At 41.6% G+C, this 8878-nt stretch overlaps 1 protein-coding gene across 14 annotated transcripts in view; it reads right to left on the bottom strand.

Moving 5' to 3' along the window:
* The window catches only part of TMEM178A (transmembrane protein 178A), a 262811-nt gene that overhangs the window by 83390 nt on the left and 170543 nt on the right, over positions 1-8878 (bottom strand). For 12 of the 14 annotated variants that reach the window (XR_008618885.1, XM_055089139.1, XM_055089138.1 and 9 more), the window contains one exon: positions 2295-2393. The gene's annotated coding sequence lies outside the window, so the exon portion shown is untranslated. Of the gene's footprint in view, positions 1-2294; positions 2394-8454; positions 8558-8878 lie in introns of those variants that run through there. The other 2 variants (XM_055089145.1, XR_003682285.2) reach the window with 2 other exon arrangements.

Raw genomic sequence — 8878 nt, 5'->3', positions numbered from 1 at the left:
AGAAATAGAGACACAGATGTAGAGAACAAACGTATGGACGCCAAGGGGGGAAGCAGCAGGGGTTGGGGGTGGGGGTGTGATGAATTGGGCGATTGGGATTGACATGTATACACTGATGTGTATAAAATTGATGACTAATAAGAACCTGCTGTATAAAAAAAATAAATAAAATAAAATGCAAAAATTTTTTTTAATAAATAAATAATTAAATAAAATAGAAGACCCATTAACTTCACTTGATGTTCAAGGTAAAGGTTTTAGTTACATGCAGATGATTTCTTTTTATTTTAGAGTGTGTTAGTAGAGATACAAGTTATTGAAAGCAAGTCACGCTACTGCAAGCCAAGAGGGAATCTGTGTTTCATTCTTCTGTCTTCCCGTATACCATTTTAACAGCTTCTTCATCCACATGGCAGAATATAGCTGCCCCATGCTCTTGAGATTCCATATTGCAATTCTAGGGACAGAATGGCTACCTCTAAATATCATTTTTAATTTACAGAGAGAAAATCTGACTGGCAGAGCCTGGCTTCCTTTGCAGCCAGGGACATGGGTATGACAAAGCCCAACCATGAATACTGAGGTCTGACCTAGGGGTAGGGAATTGTATTGTATTGTATTGGTGGCTATCGTATAGGCTGAATGGACATCCTAAAAGCTATCTGCTATAAAAGGCCTTCCCACAGAACCTCTGAATCTGTGTTTTCCAAATTTCTCTGATGGTAGAATCATCAGGCCCTTGCCTGAAGAGTCTGAATCAGTGGGCCTGGAACGTTTGTTTCTAGTGAATACATCAGGTGATCATTATCATGAGGGAAGCTTGGGAAACTGTTGAATCAAACCAGAGGCGACTGCCTATACAGAAGGACATCTCTGACCCGTGTAGCCAAGCTCCACCATCCTGCATTCCTCAAAATATCTTGACCTGTGATCTCGGTGAGCCTACTGTCACCTCGATCTGATCTCTTGGGAGTCTCTTCTATCCTGAATCATCTTCAAAGTCCCAGGAAGTAATTGTGAGGAGACTCAACACTACCCACACTTCAACTTGGACAGGAGATAGGGGTCCATCCTTTCAATGCTGGATGTAAAGCAAGGATTAAAAAGAAACAGTCAACTTCCCATACAGATTCCTCTCCCCCTCCTTAGAGATCAGGATAGTATGAAAAACTCTCTTCCCTTAAGAACTCCAACAGTTCTGACATCTTTCAGATTCTCACTTCACCGCTATCCCACCATTTCAGCCAACTAGGTAGTCTGGTCTCAGACATTTTATCACATAGCTTGGAAGACTGATTCGCCTCTCCTAGAACATCTTCATAAAGGACGGTGTAACAAACTAAAGGCTTAGCTTTGCATGTTGTTGGAAGACTCAAATACTATTATCCTAATAATGCAATGCTGGTTTACCTTCAGGTTGGGGTAATCAACTAAAAGATGCCACTAGAATAAGGAACAAGCAGACATTTAATGACAACTGCCAAAACCTTTCTCCTGTGTAAAGCACAGCTGAGGTTTTCAAAAGACATATGTTGCAAAACCAGAAATACAAAAGGCCGGTGAACATGTGAAAAAATTGCTCCACCTCAGCCAGAACACAAATTAAAAGAACAATGAGCTCAATTTTACCTATAAAATTGGCAAAGATAAAAAAGAATAATCCCCAGTGCTGGTGAGGTTGTGGGAAGGTTTACTCCCTTGCCAGTACGAGTCTGAACTGGGACAGCTTCTCCAGAAGGTAATCGGGGTATGTATTTCTAAAGCCTTAAAAATGGCCACACTTCTTAACATAGCAGTTTTGCCTTTTAAGAATTTATCCTAAAACAAGAACTAAGACTGGGCACAAAGATTTATGACAAAGCTGTTCATTACAACGTTGACTATATTGGCAAATACCTGGAGGAAAGAAAACCCACCAACAGAAAATGGTTGAGCAAACCGAGGCAGAGCCATACAATGGATATGCTGATTGTATCACCATCCTGAAACTGAGGAGGTACGATATTATTTATAGGCAGGGAAGTATTTTGGCAAAATAGTAAAAAAAAAAAAAAAGCTACAAGAGGTATGATCTCATTTTTATTTTTTAAAAATGTAGTAGAACATTTGGTCAGGGTTGCCTACTCTATAACCCATTATTCGGAATTACCCCCATGCCCCTACTGAAAGGGATAGCTTTCTTGCCTTTGTTTTAATAACAACTTGACTTTGGCTGATTAATATGAGAGATCAGTGAATAGCCTAGAATTCTCTGACTGGAGAATTAGAAATAAGAGACACAAAACCATGCTCACATGATTGCTGACATGTGAAATGAAGGATGTTGTCCAATCAGGGCTGGGGTGGCCATTTTCATTCACCCATAAGCAGAGGAGTAGTAGAGACAGCCTTGCCTGCAGAAGGGAGAGGAAGAGAACAGAGAAACAGAACGTGTGCTTCAAGAGACTGCGATGGGTGAAAGGAGGGGTGTCACTGACCCCACCCACTTTGAAATAAGTCCCCTTTCCTGGAGCTATCTTGAGTCATCTAAGAGTAAACCTCCAAATTTAACAGACATTATTCCTAAAAGACAGTATTTCAGATCAACTTTATGGTCTCAGTTTTGCTTTTTGGTATTTTTTTTTATCGTAACATATGAGATGAAAGGTCAGAAAGCCTGCACTCCAGCCAGGATTATGCCATTAACTATGTGATTTGGGGAAGTCACTCCACCATCTAGATTCTGCGGGACTTTTAAGCAGGAAATCCCAGGCTTTTTGGAAAGGACAAAGCAAACCCACGGGGGTAGGACCCACAGAACTCCCTATCTGCCCATCTTGTAGATAGCTCAAAACCCAAGTGAAAAAGACCGAATCACGTCCTGCCAAAGACTGGCAGCCTAGACATGAATCCTGGTTCTCCTACTTAGGGCAAGTGGGTTTGGGCAAATTGCTTCATGATTGTATATCTCAGTTTCTTTATCTGTAAAGTGGCATTAATTCTAATACTGCCTCCTTAGAACTGCTGAAGGATTAAAGTGAGGGAAGTTGTGTAAAGTTCTTAGCCCAGTGCCTAGAACATAAAATAAGGATTAGCTGTGGTCCCCAGAGGCCCTGTTGAAGGAAAGGGTGCTCCTTCCTCTCCAAGAGACACACTAGTCCCCTAGGCCAGTGCTTCTCAAACTTCAGCCTGCCTAGAATCCCCTAAAGATGCTGATAACATGCAGATTTTGGAGTGGGCCCTGAGAATTTGCATTTCTAGCTAGTTCTAGGTAAACCGATGCAGGTGGTCCACCAGGTGGGTAGTGTTAACAATTCTGCCTCAGAGAACCCCTAACACATACAAGCTTTTCATACCTGTTTCCAATATGCAAAGCACCTTCAATCAACCAGAAAGCTTTAAGAGTGGGGCCTTTTAATTACTTAGATGTTCTCATTAAATTGGAGTTAAACATCACCACGTTTTCAGTTTCAGCTCTTGGAGCAACTGCTTCTAAAATATATCATTAGTTCACTTTTCGGCTTTGGTAAGTTCAGGACATAATTTAGTCTTTCTTTGATGATTTGTGAGGCACTTCAGACCCTTGCAGCGCCTCGGGTCATTCATTTTAACTGCCTGGCTCCATAGACACAGGAGTTATGGGATAAGAAATTGGACTGAACTTGTTCAGACCCAGAGCATAGGCTGTACTCCACTGAAGGGTTTTACGTGTTTCTACTAACTCTTTGGAATGAGTGTCTTTGCTGGCCGTAAAGTGAAATGAAGGATGCTATTCTGGTTACTTGAAGGGCCCAATCGCGCTCCAGATAGTTGAGCGATATATATACACACCGCTACAGAATAACACTGTGCCAGGGATGCAGCCAGGGACTCCCTGCCCTCCTATGGAGGGCGCTAAAGGACATATCCCTGGGAAGCATTCAACCTTGAGGACGCCAGAAGCCCTTTCACCTCATCACTTATGCAAATACTCCTTTCTCCCCAGTCTTGTCTTAACAAAGAATTAGGGCAGCTCCAAAGCCATTTCTCAAATAAACAGATTCACGACTGCTGCTACTGAACATTCAGGAAACCTGTTTTTTCTTTACTTGTGGGGGTTTTACAGAGGATTTCTGCTCCGCGGAGTGGTCATTTCTCAAGCTGTTTCAAACTCACAAGATCTATTAGGGACCACATGAACCATGTCTAGCCTTGCGTGGCTATTTTTCTCAATTCAGTTCTATTTCCTTCCTTCTCCTCCCTCCCCCTCCGTCCTTTCTTCTTTTCCTCTTTCTCCTCCCTCCCAGGCATCAGGCATTCTTGGTTTTTTTTTTTTAAACATCTTTATTGGAGTATAATTGCTTTACAATGGCGTGTTAGTTTCTGCTTTATAACAAAGTGAATCAGCTACACATATACATATATCCCCATATCTCCTCCCTCTTGCGTCTCCCTCCCACCCTCCCTGTCCCACCCCTCTAGGTGGACACAAAACACCGAGCTGATCTCCCTGTGCTATGCGGCTGCTTCCCACTAGCTACCAGTTTTACATTTGGTAGTGTATATATGTCCATGCCACTCTCTCTCTTCGTCCCAGCTTACCCTTCCCCCTCCCCGTGTCCTCAAGTCCATTCTCTAGGAGGGTCTGTGTCTTTATTCCCGTCTTACTGAGGCATGACACACTTGCAGGGAAGGCTGCACCTTCTCTCCCATCCCCGCTGTTCCCCATCTTTGCCCTCTGAGGTTTCTCTGTTAATACCAGTTCTGTTCTTGTAGGAAAACTCGATCTCCTTTCGATATATTTAAGTCAGGCCCCATTTCTCCCAGATATTTCTCTGACTCTGAATCTTTCCAAATGTCTGCAGGTCTCGGCACACAGACGTACTTACCAAAGCCTGCTGACCAATGCTCCTTTTGGAGCCTGAGATTTATCAAGTCTGACCCTCCCTTCCATTTTGGCCATCAACAGACATGGGTGTGAGTGTCTGCTTGTACAACCCTGCAGCACCACCAATACCAACCCAAAATAAACACAAATCTAACTCCAGTAGCTTTGAAGAATCATGTAGATTAGTGCTATCCAGTAGAAATATAACATCAGTCACATTATGTTTTAAACGTTCTAATAGACACATTTTTTAAAGTAAAAAGAAACAGGTAAAATTAACATTAATGATATACTTTAACCCAATATATTAAAAATATTATCGTTTCAACAAGTATTCAATGTAAAAAATTATCAATGCAATAGCTATTTTACATTCTTTTTTCTACACTAAGTCGTCAAAATCCAGTGCGTATGTTACACTTGCTGCGCATCTCAGTTCAGACCAGCCACACTTCAACGGCTCAATAGCCAAAGGTGGGTCCTGACGCCCACACTGGAAAGAGCACGATGTAGATGTTTACTGTGATTTTCACGAAGCAGCAGGGTGAGAGGTTTTACAAGCATATCATAAAGGCTACATCCTTAAAATCTTTCTTAGACAACTCTCTCCACCCGAGTGCTAAGAATCTCTCAGCCCGTTCACCCCCCAACTCACCCCCTCACTGCTTCGTTCTGTTCTTCCTCTACCCTCCTCCTTCTCAACTCACCATTCCTGCCCTAGGCCCCCTGACACTGAAAATGCTTCTCTGACTGCATTTCCTCCAAAAATTAGTCCTCCTGGAATTGTACTGAGTAAAATCATCTATTTTGTTGGCTGATTCTTAAAGGTTCCCGGTTCAGCCAGCACCTGCTCACCAGTCTCCCAGGTTTCTCATGGGTGCCTGGGTGAGCACAAGTGATCCCCAGCCGGAAGCAGATGAGCCACTCTTCAGATGCGTGGGGACTTCACCAAGGCAACCGAATCTGCCTGCAGTGAAAATGCTCCTGCTAACCAGCCCACACTGCAGAGCCCTTCTCAGGACGGCTGCCAGCACTGCAGCTCTATCAGGCGAGTTACTCAGAAGAGGAAGGGTTCTGCTCTATGGCAAACGCCATTCCCTCCCTCTGACACCTACAGTCTCGAGAACGAGCGGATGGAGAACATGGAGGCAAATCAACAGTCCCTGGACCCCAGTTTTGTTATATCCAGCTGTAAGGACTACAGAATTAATCACGATCTGTCTGTACAACTTTTCTGTCAATACCAGTTATATCTACTCTGTGTCTCTAAGACTCAGTCAGATGGGCTGTCCCCCAAAGACAATGCAGGTGGAGTTACAGCTTCCGGTGGTGAGAATGGATTTGCTCACGTTCAGCCCTATCTTCCCTTAAGATTCCTTTTGAAGCTCATAGTTTCAAATCATTTGGTTGGAATGAAGATGGCAAACTTTGCTCATGAAATAGATCCTCTATCTATGGAAAATAGATACACAGCATAACTAGATAAGTAGCCTTGACCTTCTCGAGACACTCTTGGATCTAACTGAATGGACCCTCATTATTACCATATCCATACAAAAGATATGATTGGACCAGGCAAGATCTACCCCCAAATGACCCAAATTTTCACAGGAATCAAAATCAACTGACTCCCAAGGGTCATCCAGATCAAAAGAGACCTAAAGCTAGTCTAGGAAACCCCTGAAGTTTTCTAACCCAGTGTAGTACTGGCAGAAATGGGTCACCCAGGGAGAGCACAGATCTGACCAGCACTCTGTTCAGCATCTTTCACGTCGTATCAAGCACTCAGAGAAAACGGGCTGAAGACTTGGCTACTCTCAATACAACCTCTTGTATCTAAACATTAATAAATATCCAGGAAATATCAATTGTTCTTTTCTTCTTTCCCCAGCTGAATCACATCATTCTAACACTGAATGGCTTTTTAATATCTTTGACACACTCCCCCTCCTGTGTCTGCCAATATTATAATGTATTATTTGGCTGGTGATTTTTTGCATTTCTCTTCTCAACTCAGCAGCCAGAACTGCTCCTCCTGACTTGGCAGAAGTTGAGGATGTCCATTCTTGCTGACTTTTGTGCCCGTTCATTGCCAAAAACCCATAATATTTAAGGTTTTTAATTCCTCCTCTGCATTTTTTTTGAGAGGGGTTATTTATTATTTGTGGCCAGAAAGTCAATATCTTTCATATTTACTCGACAGTTTATAAAGTACCTAAGACAGGTCTCTACTTCCTTGCAATCCTCAAGAAATATGTAATTGTCAAGTGAGACAAGTTATGCAAGAATTCTATATACAATCTAATTAACTATATACAATCTAATTAATTCTATATAGAAACTAATTAATTAATCTAACTAATCTGTTTTGTCATTGTTATATACAGGAGCATGTTTTCCTGTGTGTGGTACACAATCATAGTTTCCTCTGAGCTAGTTCATTTACAATACCTCTCTCTGCTGATGTGGATGAATAATAATTTCAGATAAGTTTAAGACAGCTGAGGCACAGTGGAAAAGGTGCCAATGAACTGGACTCTGCCACTAACTAGCTGTATCCTTAGAAAGTCACTTAATATCCATAAACCACATTTATCTTCATCTGTTAAAACAGGAGACTGGATTAGATCAATGGTTTCCAAGGTGCAGGTCCCCGGGGCCCTCCAAATTCATGGGATCTCCAAATCCTTGTGTACACCTAGTAGGCTACAGATGAAATAAATGATATGTCTCACTCATACAGGTATAGCTATTTGTTTCAAATATATGTAATTGCTGTTCTGATTAACAAAGTTTAAATTCATGCAAATGATTATTGAACTCATAGTGGCATATTGTCATTATATACCTTCTCAATCCATGCATACTACAAGTTTAAGTCCTACTAAATGGGAATCCAAAAAACGTTGAGATTGAAAAGGGGTTCTCACACTTGAAAAGGCTTGGGAATCTCTGTGGTATAATGATCTGTAAGATCCCTTTCAGCAATAAAATTCTGTGTCTAAACATTTCTATTTTGACAGAGGGTCTTCCATGCTCTAACTCAAAGGCCAGTAAGGGAAATAGCTGAGCATGGGGTGGACTTGGAGTAACCCTCAGCCGGCAGCATGCAAACCAGAGCTCCATCCAGCCACACTGCACTCTAACTGCAAAAGCTCTTACAGAGGAGAGGAAAATTCCAGATAGGGGCTATTACTGTCTCAGAAGATTTCTTGAGACTTTTTCTTTTTCCTCTTCTCTGTTCCATTTAACTGTTGACTCACTTCTGGCTATACGTTTCTGGAATTGGTATCAATTATGGCAGCCAAACATGAAGCGAGAAATCTGCTCTCATTTATAGCCTTAGTGTTTTAACTTGAAACACTAGGTCTTTTCAAAATAGGCATATGCAAATACTAAGCAAATTATACCCAAACCACAAACCACTTCTTTTGGGAACCATCTAATATTTTTTTCACCTTAATATAAGCCTTAGGATAGTCCTGATAGTAAGAATTATTCCAAGGATGTAGGACTAGATACTCATTTATGTAAGAAGCGAAGTTTAACGATTATGAAAATAAAACGATATGAATGTCTTTTAAACAAATAAGGAAGGGACAACTTACTTATTATGAGTTCCTTGAAGGATGGATCATGTTTTTTAATCCCTCTGTGTCCCTGTATCCTAGCATTTATGGTTGTTGTTATATCTGTTAAATGGTGAGTTTCCTGAATATAAAAAGAAGCATTAGAATTGTAAAAGGATCTTGACTGCCCTTCAACTAAAAGGAACAGGATTGGAAATAATCAATCACAGCCTATGAAATTAATATGAATAATACAGAATTGAAGGATATTTACGTGAATGCATTTTCTAAAAGCTTGGGGGGAAAACAGGAAACGAGCCAATAGAACTACCAGAGCATATCACTGTAAAGTGATAGATACCAATTTTTCCACTATCTTAAAACTGACTTCTGGGCTTCCCTGGTGGCGCAGTGGTTGCGCGTCCGCCTGCCGATGCAGGGGAACCGGGTTCGCGCCCCGGTG

The sequence above is a fragment of the Physeter macrocephalus genome, chromosome 12 (genome assembly GCF_002837175.3).
Source record: "Physeter macrocephalus isolate SW-GA chromosome 12, ASM283717v5, whole genome shotgun sequence".
In the NCBI taxonomy this organism is placed as follows: Eukaryota; Metazoa; Chordata; class Mammalia; order Artiodactyla; family Physeteridae; genus Physeter; species Physeter macrocephalus.
Note: the sequence above shows the minus strand (reverse complement) of the source record. Positions and strands in the feature narration are given on the sequence as shown.